Source organism: Balaenoptera acutorostrata, chromosome 1 (assembly GCF_949987535.1).
Source record: "Balaenoptera acutorostrata chromosome 1, mBalAcu1.1, whole genome shotgun sequence".
Taxonomy (NCBI): Eukaryota; Metazoa; Chordata; class Mammalia; order Artiodactyla; family Balaenopteridae; genus Balaenoptera; species Balaenoptera acutorostrata.
In genome coordinates this window covers 100,109,471-100,125,159 of record NC_080064.1, presented here as the reverse complement: position 1 = coordinate 100,125,159, position 15,689 = coordinate 100,109,471, and the positions used below count along the sequence as shown (strand labels likewise).

The window sequence follows — 15,689 nt, the reverse complement described above, 5'->3', positions numbered from 1 at the left end:
AAGATAAGGTGACCATATGTGTGTGGGTTTATCTCTGGGCTTTCTACCCTGTTCCATTGATCTATATTTCTGTTTTTGTGCCAGTACCATACTGTCTTGATTACTGTAGCTTTGTAGTATAGTCTGAAGTCAGGGATCCTGATTCCTCCAGCTCTGTTTTTCTTTCTCAAGATTGCTTTGGCTATTTGCGGTCTTTTGTGTTTCCATACAAATTGTGAAATTTTTTGTTCTAGTTCTGTGAAAAATGCCAGTCGTAGTTTGATAGGGATTGCACTGAATCTGTAGATTGCTTTGGGTAGTATAGTCATTTTCACAATGTTGATTCTTCCAATCCAAGAACATGGTATATCTCTCCATCTGTTTTTATCGTCTTTAATTTCTTTCTTCACTGTCTTATAGTTTTCTGCCTACAGGTCTTTTGTCTCCTTAGATAGGTTTAGTCCTAGGTATTTTATTCTTTTTGTTGCAGTGGTAAATGGGAGTGTTTCCTTAATTTCTCTTTCATATTTTTCATCATTAGTGTGTAGAATAATATTGGTTGCAGTTTTTTCCCTTTCATCCCATTAAATATGTCCTGCCACTCCCTTCTGGCTTGCAGAGTTTCTGCTGAAAGATCAGCTGTTAACCTTATGGGGATTCCCTTGTATGTTATTTGTTGCTTTTCCCTTGCTGCTTTTAATATTTTTTCTTTGTATTTAATTTTTGAGAGTTTGATTAATATGTGTCTTGGCGTGTTTCTCCTAGGGTTTATCCTGCATGGGACTCTCTGTGCTTCCTGGACTTGATTATTTCCTTTCCCATATTACGGAAGTTTTCAACTATAATCTCTTCAAATATTTTCTCAGTCCCTTTCTTTTTCTCTTCTTTGAGACCCCTATAATTCAAATGTTGGTACGTTTACTGTTGCCCAGAGGTCTCTGAGACTGTCCTCAATTCATTTCATTCTTTTTTCTTTATTCTGCTCTGCAGTAATTATTTCCACTATTTTATCTTGCAGGTCACTTGTCCGTTCTTCTGCCTCAGTTATTCTGCTATTGATTCCTTCTAGAGAATTTTTAATTTCATTTATTCTGTTATTCTTCATTGTTTGTTTGCTCTTTAGTTCTTCTAGGTCCTTGTTAAACGTTTCTTGTATTTTCTCCATTCTGTTTCCAAAATTTTGGGTCATCTTTACAATCATAACTCTGAATTCTTTTTCAGGTAGACTGCCTATTTCCTCTTCATTTGTTTGGTCTGGTGGGTTTTTACCTAGCTCCTTCATCTGCTGCATATTTTTCTGTCTTCTCATTTTGCTTAACTTACTGTGTTTGGGGTCTCCTTTCACAGGCTGCAGGTTTGCAGTTCCCTGTTGTTTTTGGTGTCGGCTCCCAGTGGGTAAGGTTGGTTCAGTGGGTTGTGTAGGCTTCCTGGTGGAGGGGACTGGTGCCTGTGTTCTGGTGGATTAGGCTGGATCTTTTCTTTCTGGTGAGCAGGGCTGCATCTGGTGGTGTGTTTTGGGGTGTCTCTGACCTTATTATGATTTTAGGCAGCCTCTCTGCTAATGGGTGGGGTTGTGTTCCTGTCTTGCTATTTGTTTGGCATGGGGTGTCCAGCACTGGAGGTTGCTGGTTGTTGAGTGGAACTGGGTCTTAGCGTTGAGACGGAGATCTCTGAGAGCTCTCGCCAGTTGATATTATGTGGGGCCGGGAGGTCTTTGGTGGTCCAATGTCCTGAACTCGGCTCTCCCACCTCAGAGGTTCAGGCCTGACACCTGGCCAGAGCACCAAGACCCTTCCTCATGTTTAGACTTCCATCACCCATCTGGCAGGGAGCAAGCCTCCTCAAAGCCCATTTCCGGGAGGAAACACCAAACCCAACAGAAGCCTGCAAGACAAAAGCAACTCAGCAAGATCCCCTGACAGCTGAGAGCACGTTTTCTTCCTCTTTTTCTTTGATCTGTTGCTATACGCACTCTGCCCAAGACAACATCAAGTTTCTCAAGCTTTGCTTCCCATCCTATGAAAAGTTGGGCACAGGGCCACTGTAACCTTCTAATCTTTAAACTCTTTTAAACTTTTTTCCCTCTTCCTTTGACTCATCCTGAGTTCTACCCCATTCTTGATTCTCCGTGACTTTGTCCATAGAAATTCCATTTTCTCCTCAAATCCTACCTATCCCTTGTCTCCATTGTATTTTTTAAAAATATTTATTTATTTAGGCTGCGCCAGGTCTTAGTTGCAGCACATGGGATCTTTTAGTTGCAGCATGTGGACTCTTAGTTGTGGCATGCAGACTTCTTGTGGCATGGATGTGGGATCTAGTTCCCCAACCAGGGATTAAACCCAGGGCCCCTGCATTGGGAGCATGGAGTCTTACCCACTGGACCACCAGGGAAGTCCCTCCACTGTATTTTTTGTATTATGTGAATCTTTACACTTGTATTATTTTTGCTTACTTTCTCTCCTCTGTTGTAAGTTTCTAAGGTAGTAGCTGTCTTTGAAGTTCCCATAATGCATAGTTAAATGGAACAGTGTGTCTTGAGCAACTTTTTGGCTAATTACCGTGACCCATGGAATTCTCTCTTCTTGTGGATCCAGTAATATCTGTTACTTTATTTAAATTAGCACCAAACTTTGTCTTCAGTAATTCCCTCTAAGGTGTAGGCCTTTGTCATGCCAATTGCCGGTAACCCCTCTAGAGGTTGATGATTCAGATTTAGGATGCAAATTAGAAATGCACAGTTTTACCTCGCTCTGTTGTGATTGCACCTTGCTGATGTTTGTCATTTTTCATACAGAAAACAGCCCCCTAAGGGGAGCAGATTAACAGTTTACTGTATTTTTTTTAGGAAAGTAAAATAGATTGTTGAAATTACTGTAAGTGTATTATAAAGTGATTTTTGTTTTACTGACAGTATATTCTAGGACTTACATCGTCAGCATTTAAAGACTTAAGTTTAACCTATAATCGTATTTTGAGGTAACAAAATTTCATTTTTGATACTTTTTTAGTGTCCAGAAATGCCCTTTAAAACAACTTTGCAAATAACTATTTATCTGTGCTTAGTGTAAGTAGTGCTTATGTTAGACAAACAATACTTAATTTATTAGTCTTTTGTGGATTATCAGGTACTTTACAAAAACAACTTTGTTACTTCTTTGAAGTAGTGGGCTCAGATGTAGTAGTAATAATGATGTTCAGACTCAGTGATGGATATTAAACAATTATGTATACAGGAAAGAACTGAAAGGAGACAAATGTAATTGTCTTGAATTTGGGATGAAAAAAAATTTTTTTAACATCTTTATTGGAGTATAATTGCTTTACAATGGTGTGTTAGTTTCTGCTTTATAACAAAGTGAATCAGCTATACATACACATATACCCCCATATCTCCTCCCTCTTGCTTCTCCCTCCCACCCTCCTATCCCACAAAAATATGGAACACTTCACGAATTTGTGTGTCATCCTTGCACCGGGGCCATGCTAATCTTCTCTGTATCATTCCAATTTTAGTATATGTGCTGCCGAAGCAAGCACTGGGATGAAAACTTTAAGAATGATGAGTAAAGCATAGAGGTAAAATTTTAGTCTTTATTCATAAAAACCTATGAGATACTTTTAATAAAACCAACTATAAAACTATTAAAAATTATGAAGCTAATTATAGTGTTAAATATTTAAGTAAGCAGTTCAAGTCATACTTTTTTTTTCTTTTTTCAAGAAAAGGAAGAACAACTTTCTCTGCTGTTTTCCTCCTTGTGACTACTTATTTTCCCAACTTGGCCTGAAAGAACTAGGTGTGAAGTAGATACCAGCAGTGGTATACTAGCATTTCTATTCAAAAGGAGTAATGTAGATGACCATAACCCTAACTCCGTACCTGTTTATTTATTATTTTAAAGTAGTCAGTACATTTGTGCTTCAAACCCTGGGACAAAATCAGTCATATATTAATAAATAAAAGTAGTGTATTTAGGTTTTGGAGCGTCTACTTTGGATTACAGAAAACAGTGTTTATAGATTATAGTCTAGATTATAATCTGGAATTCTACTGAACAAAATTCTCCTGTATAGTGTAAAGGACTTCAAAGGACACAGTCTCTAACTTCCCTTTCTTCACTATTACTTCAGATTTTTATGTCCTTTCTAAAATGTGAAGAAAATTGGTATTTAGAAATCATGCCAAAATAAAAAATTTCAAATAACAAAGACAGGAATTTGGTAATTTGGCAGAATTGTGTTGAGTCCACGTCTAGGTTTTGAATTTTTTTATCCATAATTTTTCTTTTGAATGCTCGTATTTTATTCCCTTTCTTCTTCTTTCTGAATCTTTTTCTTCCTGAAGATACTTGCAGTTTTAAATTTAATTTTGACACTGTGGAATAAAGTTTTTAATACAAGACAGTGTTATTATTAAAACTGATGAAACAGTTCTTGGTGACCAAAAATTGTGACCTTAAAAAGCAAATTGTGGGAGTTCCTGGTGGTCTAGTAGTTAGGACTCAGCGCTTTCACTGCTGTGGCCCGGGTTCAATCACTGGTCGGGGAACTGAGATCCCGTAAGCCAAGTGGCATGGCCAAAAATATATAAATAAACAAACAAACAAATAAATAAATAAAAGAAATTGTGAGAAATCATAACCGGCAATTAAGCTCAAAGTTTAATCACATTCAACAAGTATTACATTAGCTGTTCCAACTGAACCTTACTGCATCAAACAGCTCTAGTATCACGGAGTATGTATGTAAATTTAAGTGTAAATATTCTGAGATTAATTAACCTTTAATGTTTTTTTTACTCTTAATTCAGAAAAAAATTTGTGAAATTCATGCCATGGAGCATTTCTATTTAACCTCAGAACCCAGATTGTTTCCTTTGAACTGAGTTGTTTTAGCTTCTATTAACTCAAATGGAAATTTTAGAAATCTTGGAGATATTTTTATTATCCTACCTTCAGCATACGTAGGTGAAATGCTCTGGGACAGGTAGTCTTCATTTTCAGATGGTGGTATAGTTTTATGGAATTATTTTGCAAATCCTCAGTTTCATATGTACCCTGAATTTAGAATGAGCTCTCCTAAGATGAGACTGGATGCCTCAGGACTTATTTAACTGACTCATTTTATGCAAATCCCCTTCTCCATCATTTTTTTAAAATTTCTTATTGAAGTATAGTTGATTTTCAATATTGTGTTTCAGATCTATAGCAAAGTGATTCATATACTGTGTGTATGTGTGTGTGTATATATGTGTGTATGTATATATATATATATATACACACTTTTTCAGATTCTTTTCCATTATAGGTTATTACAAGATACTGAATATAGTTCCCTATGCTATACAGTAAGTCCTTGTTTATCTATTCCCTTCTCCTTCTTTACAAAAGAAAGACTACCTCACTCATCTCTGTTCTTACCCTGGTGTGCTGTTCCATGCTATAAAAATCTTTGGGGAACAATCCAAATAAAGGGAAAAACCCAGAATGCATAGCTCCAGAGAGAGAATTTTGAAGGAGACAGGAATAGGTTGTAACAGGAATGTTTTTCAACTCACTGCTTTGAATTTGTAGGGAAGGAAAACTTTTCCCTTCTTACCTTCTAAGCTCTGTGGCTGGTCTAATAATTAAATAATAAATAAATTGACATAAGGCAGATTAACAGCAGAAAAACAGTTAATTTCATACATATGCAAGCCCACAAAAATATAACACTTGAGACTTCCCTGGTGGCGCAGTGGTTAAGAATCTGCCTCCCAATGCAGGGGACACGGGTTCGACCCCTGGTCCAGGAAGATCCCACATGCCGTGGAGCAACTAAGCCTGTGCACCACAACTACTGAGCCTGTGCTCTAGAGCCTGCAAGCCACAACTACTGAGCCCACGTGTCACAACTAATGAAGCCCGCGTGCCTAGAGCCTGTGCTCCGCAACAAGAGAAGCCACTGCAACAAAGAGTAGCCCCCACTTGGAGCAACTAGAGAAAGGCTGTGTGCAGCAACGAAGACCCAATGAAGCCAAAACTAAAAAAGATAAATAAATAAATAAATTTATTGAAAAAAATATGACACTCAAAGAAGTAACCTACGCAGGCAGCTTTTATACCTTTTAGACAAGGAAATAATACATCTGTGAAGAACTGACAAGAGAAAGCATTTGGGCTTGGGTGGCATATTAGTGAAGAAGTAACAAGGTTTGTTTATACAGCCTTCTCGGCCCTAAACTCACTATCTCTGATAATAAGGATGCCTGCTATCCTCCTGGTACTGGGAGGGTAACTTTCGAATGGGAGATTTCCTGCTATTGGGGACAAAGGAGGTCAGAATGTCCATCTTGTACCGGCTGTTGCTTAAGTTACTTTAATTCAAAATAAACAATATACCAAATAGCATATTTTGGGGTGACATTCTATTACCTTTCAAATTCAAATGAGGTCACACCTTTTCTGATAGGACTGGCCAGTTATATAGTGGCCATTTTCCGTAAACTGAATGAGCCCAAGTGCCAAGGTTTGTTTGTTTGTTTTGTTTGTTTGTTTTTATTTATGGCTGTGTTGGGTCTTCGTTTCTGTGCGAGGGCTTTCTCCAGCTGTGGCGAGCGGGGGCCACTCTTCATCGCGGTGCGCGGGCCTCTCACTATCGCGGCCTCTCTTGTTGCGGAGCACAGGCCCCAGACGCACAGGCTCAGTAGTTGTGGCTCACGGGCCTAGTTGCTCCGCGGCATGTGGGATCTTCCCAGACCAGGGCACGAACCCGTGTGCCCTGCATTGGCAGGCAGATTCTCAACCACTGCGCCACCAGGGAAGCCCAAGTGCCAAGGTTTTGACAATGATATATTTAACGCACATATAACACAATATACAATATGCCAGAAATTACATGTTTGCAACTATCAAACTTATACAGTTTAGTAGTCAATGTGTAAGGAAGTACAGTTTCCAAAGTTCATTTTGGGACAAAATGGTTGAAGACCACAGGCTTGGGAGCCACTTGTACACACACTTAGTTCCTTTCAAAGTAAATCTAAGAGATTAAGAGAGGATATAATGGTATAATTTAGGACATTATATCAGCAAAGAATTTTGCTTGATTTTTTTTTCTTTCTTACACCAAATGTGATTCTTATAAAAAGCCTGTAGTTCTGGAAGAGAATTAATTTGGTAGCTCTATCTAAAAGACCCCAGGCAAAGGACATTATGGGATGTGACAGTATTTTCCTGAGCAAAAACAGAAACTAAGCTAGGGACCAAATTCCTGCATCAGAACCAACCAGGACCAACAGAGACCTTTACCAAGGATGAATCATGCTTTGGGAGGTGAGGGCCCAGTGGCATTGGGGAAACTTTGAAATGGCTCTTACATCAATCATATCTCTTCTGCAGGTGAAATTTACTATATGTCCTATACTCACTCGAGGACTTTCACTTATCCTTGTTTGTCTCCGTCAGTGAATGGGAATGGGCGGAAAATTGTATTTCTAATAATTTCATGGTATAATCGTACCCATTCTGATGAACAGTCAAAATAAACGGAAATCTCTGAAGGAGATGAATCTGTAATTGCTACCAGGCCATAGAGTAATGGTGCTTTCATGTTCTGATTTGATTCCATCAATTTCTGGGCTTGAGCATCTACTTAGAAAGTTGTAAATGTTAGGAGGAGATATCTGGGCTATTTGTGCCAAATCACTTTAAAGGACTTGAAACAATCTGATTGTGTCTGAGCTCCTGTAAACAGGACTATCCTAGTGGAACTTGCTGGCCTTGGTCATATCCCAGTCCTGTTTATCTGACCAGGAGACCCTGGGGAAGTTTGGAACAAGGCCAGAGCCTCTTAAGGAACATTGTTGAAGAAGTCTCAGATCCTTCTGGAGGAAAAGGAGGAGTCTGAAAAGTTTGCCCAGGCTCCTGCTTTTTGTGGTGGCATTGCCTTGGGGTGTGTGTGTATCTGTTTAAATGAGATTACAAAATATGTCTTAGATATTTGTGTTCATGTGTACATATTATTAGGGATAACTAGTTCTGTAGGAGAAATTTTCGTATCTTGTATTTGTTTTTACTTGACAATCTAAAATAGATAAAGTATTTTCTGGATATTGTGGATGACCATTGTTTTAAAAGGAAAGTACTTTGCATTTGTATTTGATTAAAATTAATACAGGTACCAAATAGTATGGATTTAATGATGCAGGCTAGTGAAGAATATGGATGAATACTTAATATTTAAATGATGGGTTTATACAAACGTAGACCAGATGATTTTATGGCATACTCTAAACTATGTAAAAACAAATTCAATATTAGTTTAGAGAAAAAGTATATAATAGGATAAGCATATTCACTATGACAGCACTAATCTGATCACAGCATTAATTTATAATTAATTATAAATTACAATTATATAATTATAAATTAATGTTTGTAGTGCTTTTGTTTAGTATTACTATATCTAATATGTACATATGTAAGTAGCATTACAAATAAAATAATTTTATCAACCCAGCGATCCAGAAGAATTTTTATCTTTCCTCTTTTAAAAAGGGTCTGTACATTAAAGTACATGTGTTTTGGAACCAGACTCACTTGAATTTGGATATGGGCTCTACTGTTTAACAACTTTAGGCACATCTTCACCAATTAAATGGGGCTTCATTTAATTTTCCAAATAATATATTTGCCTGGTATCTGCCAGAACCTATTCTAGATAATGGAAGTATATCATTGAACACAATAGATATGGTGTCTGCTCACAAGAGCATACACAGTTTAATGGGAGAGCCGGGCAAACAAATTATACTACAATGTAGGTGTTATGATAGAAGTAAGACTGGGGTCCTATGGGTGCACATAGCAGAGGTGATAAGCCTGCCCCTGGCAGTTCAGGAAAAATGAGACCTGAAAGACAAATAGCAGTTAGCCAAGTGATGGGAGAGCCAGAACTAGGCACAAGGAACAGAAACGTGCAAAAGGCAGAGGATGAGAAAGGATGGCACTTTGAAGAAGTTCAAGTACTCCATTAAGGCTGGAGCATAGTGTGTGATGGAAATCAGGAAGAGATAAAGTTGAAGAGGCAAACAATGGTGAGATTAGAACAGGTTTTGAATGCTTTGATAAATTATTCGGAGGGTGATATATCTGGAGCCATAGAAGAATTTTAAGAAAAAGAGCAAAATGACCAGGCTTTACTTTCAGAAGATCACTTGGACTGCAGTGTGGAGAATGAAAAGGTGAGACCAAAAGGTGGAAAGTAGGGAAACCAGTTAGGAGGCTATTGCATTAACCCATGAGAGATTGGTGACCTGACCTAAGGTACAGTGGCTGTGAGGGTGGAGAGGAGGATAAATACAGAGCTATTCAGATTGATTAGATATGGGACATGAGGGCAAATGAGAGAAGGATGACCCCCAGATTCTGGACTGGCTAGCTGGAACTATGCAATTGAGTCATCACATAGATGATAAGGAAACCACTGGAACAGATAAGCTCTCAGTTTGCAGTGTTAATTTAGGGCAGCCTGGGCTTCCCTGGTGGCGCAGTGGTTGAGAATCTGCCTGCCAATGCAGGGGACATGGGTTCAAGCCCTGGTCTGGGAAGATCCCACATGCCGCGGAGCAACTAGGCCCGTGAGCCACAGCTACTGAGCCTGCGTGTCTGGAGCCTGTGCTCCGCAGCAAGAGAGGCCGCGATAGTGAGAGGCCCGCGCACCACGGTGAAGAGTGGCCCCCGCTTGCCACAGCTGGAGAAAGCCCTTGCACAGAAACGAAGACCCAACACAGCCAAAAATAAAAATAAATAAATAAATAAATAAATAAAATTAAAAAAAAAAATTTAGGGCAGCCTGTGTGTAGTACATGTTTAAGGATCCATTTTCCCTCTGGCTATATTGGCATCTTTTATTTGTTCATCAAATATTTGTTGAGTATCTATTATTACATGCCAAATGGCTAGAGATATATCACTATAAAAAGTCCCTGTTTTCATGCAGCTTATTTTTTGGTGTGGAGGGACTGACAACAATAAGAGGTAATGTGGTCTAGTAGTTAAAAGCACAAACTTGGGAGCCATTCTGATTACGTTAGAATCCCAGCTCTGCCATGTCCTGAATAAGTTCCTTAACCTTTCTGTTCTCTGTTTGCTCAACTCTAAATTGGGAGTAGTAATAGTACTTACTTCATAGGGTTGTTAGAGCATTAAATTAATCAAGTAAAGTGCTTAATCTATTGCCTGCTGCATAGAAAGCACTATATGAGTATTTGCTGTTATTTTATATATTCTTTTAGATAGGTACCATGGAGAAAAACAAAGCAAGGTAAGGAGTGGGAAGTGGGAGGTTGATCTAGGATTGATCTAGGATGATCCAGAAAAGGCTCCCTGATATGGGAACATTTGAACAAAGATTTAATTGAAGTGATATCTGGGTTAACAAAATTCTAGGCAGTGATAACCGTAAATTCAGAAACCCTGAAGGGCAAGTGTGCTTGACATCCTTAAAGATAGTAAGAAGGCCAGTATAGCAGGAGTGGTATAAGCCAGGAGGGACAAAGGTAGGAGATGAAGTTAGGATAAATTATATAGGCCTTTGTAGCATTTAAAAACTCTGGCTTTCCAGTCTATCTGTTCTGTGACTGGACCCCAGGCTTCAGAATTAAGCGTATGAAATAGATCCAGCCAGTCAAGGCTCACACAGTGATTAGACCTGACCAAACCAAGTATTTACTTAAAGCTAATTATGTTGCCAAAGTGAACATTCTGGGACTTCTGTTGCCTGGAACGAAGCTGGGATTTTATGGAAAGTATGTAGGCTTGGAGTTACTGGCAGTCTTCTTGCCTCAGTGAGTTGAGGACCTACTTGAAAGTGAAATCAACACAGAAGAAAGTAGAACCACAAATAGGGAAATACCCCTGACCAGATCATTTGGTCCTTGTATCAAGCTGTGCCTAAAGCCAGAACCACTGCCTTAGATTTCTTGGTTACATGAGCCAAAAACATCTTCTTTTTGGTCAAGTCAGATTGAGTTAAGTTTTTGGTCACTTGCCAACCTGATTAACAAAATAGGCAGAAGAAATGGAGTAACAATCAAACTGAAAAGGAGTGAATGGCCTGCAAGAAAGGAAGACAATCCAGAGAGAAGATAAAAAAGAAAGCACTTGAGAGTGCATTTTCAACAATTTGAACAATGAACGAAGAAATTAATGTCCAGGCAAGGACACAAGAAACTTGTCATATAAGCCTGGTGAAAGTATCTAGCACAAAATAGATAATTAAAAAATAGTATCTATAATGGTAATAGCTTCTGTTATCTGCCACTAAATTATAAATTCTTTGGGAGCAGGAACCATATTTCAATTTTTATTGCTTTTAGTAAACTGAAGTCACTCAGATATTTGAATTGAATTTACTTTGTGCTATGCCTTGCATACTTGGGCTAGTAATTGGGAGGTAAGCCTGGGATCAGCAGCAAAGGAAAACTAACCTTAGCTCCCACATTAAGCCAGGAATCCTGGCTAAAATCATCCAGGTCCATAGCATTCCTAGGTTCTGGGAGATGCAAATTTTTTTTCTGGAAGAAAGTGCCCTCAGTTTAGGCCTTCAAGTTTCTCAGAGATTAAGATCAACCACCTAAGTTCATAAGCATTACCAAAAGAACAACATGGAAAAATTGAGAAACACATCGTCATTAGGAGATTTCAACATACTTCTCTTCAGTTATTGATAGATGAAGCAGAAAATAGAAAACTAGTAAAGATTTAGAAGATTTGAAAAAACAAAAGTTTGATTCAACAAATAAATAATTCAACCCAACAGCTAGAAAATGTATATTCTTTTCAAGCATACATGAAATATTTTCAAAAATTAATGTACCAGCCCATAAATGCCAGTCTTATAAAATATCAAAAAATTGAATTGTACCAACCTTGTCATCTTACCACAGTGTTGTTAAGTATAAGTCAATAAAGTCAAACAAAAGATTTCCTTTGGAGAGTTAAAAACCCCTGAATAACTCTGGGTCAAAGAAGAAGGCACAATGGAAATTTTTAAAACACTTGTAACAAACAATAGTAAAAATACTGTATATAAAACTACATAGTAACAGAAATCAATGAAATAAGGGGAAAGTATCATAAAATACAGATAAAACTGAGAATGTTCTTTTTTATGGGTATGCTATTAACATTTAAATTTTACCATCAATCAAGTATATGCTGGCCATATGTTCAGATTTTTGAAATAAAGATAAATGGACAGCTTTAAGGGTCCAATGTATTAAACACTGAACAATATATTCAACAATTAGAAAACATCTAGGGGGTGATATAACTAAATATACTAGCACAAGTATAGGGCCTAGCCCTGCAATTGGAGGAAAAACCTGTTCAGGATAGAGAGGTTCTTGTGAAAATGTTCTTTGAAGAAAACTTATAAGATAGATAAATTCCTGAGATTAAAGGGGGGGAAAGAAGGCACAAATATCAATGATAAAGAGGCTATACCTATACCCATAAAGAGATTAAAATATAAAAATTCTATGCCAGTAATTTGAAAACTTTGACAAAATGGAAGAAGCTATAGAAAAATACCCTAAAAAGACAGACTCAAAATGCAATAGAAGGAATGAATAGACCTATAATTGTTAAGAAAATTGAAGGAGATGACATGAAATCTTCCAAAAAGAAAATAAAGTGCCCAAATAGTATTACCAGTAAATTCTACCAAACTTACAAAGACTAGATCATTCTAGTCTTATATAATCTCTCCCTGAGAGGAGGAAAAAAGAGAACATCTCCTAAGTCACTTTATGGCTGAAATCAGAAAAGGACAATATGAGAAGGGAAAATTATATTTCCAAATACTTTATGGACACATTTCAAAAAATCCAAACAAAATATTAACAAATTTAACTTAGAAATGTATTAAAAAGATGTATATTGTGACCAAGTTGGGCATATTCTAGGAATTCAAGGGTGGTTTAACATGTAAAAGATCTATAAATGTTACTCACTACTTGTACAGATGAAAGAAGAAATGCCTTGTGAAGGTATTATGAAAAAAAAAACAAAAAACAAAACCTGAATTCAATGGTCAATGGATTTAAAATAAATTCTTAATGAACTAAGAATAAAACTTCCTAAATCTGATAATGTATCTGCCAAACTTTGGAGTAAATACTTTTCTTGATGATGAAACACTATATACATTATTTTACTTATTAAGTAAAATGAGGGTTACTTCAGCACAAGCACTGCGATACCATGAAAATCGATCTGAAAACTGAGACAGCTACTAAGTGACTAATGAGCTGGTAGCATATACAACGTGGCTATGCTGGCACAGGAATGATGCACGTCCCAGGCAGGAAGGAGTGGGATGGTGTGAGATTTATCATGCTTCTCAGCACAGCATGCAATTTAAACTTATAAATTGTTTATTTCTGGAATTTTCCACTTAATATTTTCAGACCACAGTTGACCATGGGTAACTGAAACTGCAGAAAGCAAAACTGCAGATAAAGGGGGACTACTGTATACAAAAATCAATTGTAGTGGTACTTCTGGAATGGTGGAGTAAGGTCCTCTGAAATTCTGCTCTTTCATAAGAGCAATAAGAACATTGGTTAAAAAAAAATAATCAACTTTTCAAAACTCAAAATTAACCAGAGGCTTGCAATAATCCAAAGAGAATATATTCAAGAAACAACTGAATCTCAGAACAGCAAGATTTGTGGTGGGTTTTTTTTAAATTAATTAATTAACTTATATTTTATTTTTGGCACATTGGGTCTTTTTTTTTTTTTTTTTTAAAGGATTTTCTTATTTATTTATTTATTTATTTATTTATTTTTGGCTGTGTTGGGTCTTCGGTTCGTGCGAGGGCTTTCTCCAGTTGCGGCAAGCGGGGGCCACTCTTCATCGCGGTGCGGGGACCGCTCTTCATCGCGGTGCGCGGGCCTTTCTCTATCGCGGCCCCTCCCGTCGCGGGGCACAGGCTCCAGACGCGCAGGCTCAGCAATTGTGGCTCACGGGCCCAGCTGCTCCGTGGCATGTGGGATCTTCCCAGACCAGGGCTCGAACCCGTGTCCCCTGCATTAGCAGGCAGATTCTCAACCACTGCGCCACCAGGGAAGCCCGCACATTGGGTCTTTGTTGCTGCTCACGGGCTTTCTCTAGCTGCGGTGAGCAGGGGCTACTTTTCGTTGCAGAGCATGGGCTCTAGGCACGTGGGCTCAGTAGTTGTGGCTCAAGGACTCTATAGAGTGCAGGCTCAGTAGTTGTGGTGCACGGGCTTAGTTGCCCCATAGCATGTGGGATCTTCCTGGACCAGGGCTCGAACCCGTGTCCCCTGCATTGGCAGGCAGATTCTTAACCACTGCGCCACCAGGAAAGTCTGATTTGTGGTGTTTTAACATGATCTATTCCAGTTCTCATCTCCCCAACTCTAGTAGAATTGAAACAAAAAACCTCACAATCATAGGAGCCATGAAAATCAGCAGTGTAGTAACCACTGGTGGGGGCAGAATGGTTTGGAACCTTCAAAAAAGCCTCATTCTTAGAGAATTATCATTATTCAACATGTCTGACAGTTTCCTCGAAACCCCCACTCACAGGGCTTGTCTTTCTTTGACCTGATTCAGAGCTTGCTCAGTGCAAGCAGCTTTTTCCCCAGGACATTTGTTGAAAACAATCGGGGCAATTATTTGAAATCTCAGCTGCCTGAGTTGGAAAAACAATTGGGGCAAACAAAAAGCTGACCAAACACTTCAAAGCAAAAGCTAGGAAGTGAGATGTCCATAGAGGGCTTTGAAAAGCTCTGACATATTCCCAGGATGCTAGAAGGTCATGCACATGTGCACACTGTGTCCATGCTCAGGAAATACCTGAGAAGACCTGAATCTCCCTCCTCTGACTGAACTTGAAGCTCTATACAAGCAGGAATTGAAAGCTAAGGCAGAAGTGTAAGCTGCCTGCTGGAAAATTGAAAGCATGCCTGAACATACACATAATACCCTTTGGTGAAGCCTGGGAGATATACTGATTCAAGGCATTTTAAGGAAATTTTTGTCCAATCATTGGCTGATCACTAAGCTAACCAAGCAAGATTTCAATAGCCACATATGACAAAAAATACAAACTTCACAGAATTTATTTAGGAAATTCATTAAACAAACAAAAGGCAATAGGAGTAGTATCAACATGAACAACCAATAGCAATAACAACTAGCCCTGGGGAGGGAGGGAATCTGATTTCCACAGTTGCCACATCGTATTATTTTATTTTTTTAAATTTATTTTTATTGGAGTATAGTTGCTTTACAATGTTGTGTTAGTTTCTACTGTACAGCAAAGTGAATCAGCTATGCGTATACATATATCCGCTCCTTTTTGGATTTCCTTCCCTTTTAGGTCACCACAGAGCACTGAGTAGAGTTCCCTGAGCTATACAGTAGGTTTTCATGAGTTACCTATTTTATACATAGTTTCAATAGTGTATATATGTCAATCCCAATCTCCCAATTCATCCCACCCCCGCTTCCTCCCTTGGTGTCCATACATTTGTTCTCTATGTCTGTGTCTCTATTTCTGTTTTGCAAATAAGATCATCGATACCATTTTTCTAGATTCCACATATATGTGTTAATATATGATATTTGTTTTTCTCTTCTGACTTACTCTGTATGACAGTCTCTACGTCCATCCACGTCTCTACAAATGACC

General features: G+C 38.3%; 1 protein-coding gene and 1 non-coding gene across 2 annotated transcripts in view; one reads left to right on the top strand and one right to left on the bottom strand.

The window, feature by feature from the left end:
- Positions 1-15,689, top strand: part of LOC103008684 (monocarboxylate transporter 1-like) — a 35,022-nt gene that overhangs the window by 1,953 nt on the left and 17,380 nt on the right. The window lies entirely within an intron of this gene.
- LOC114236228 (U6 spliceosomal RNA) lies at positions 3,413-3,519 on the bottom strand. Its single transcript, XR_003622217.1, has one exon. It is a non-coding gene; the product is annotated as a U6 spliceosomal RNA (small nuclear RNA).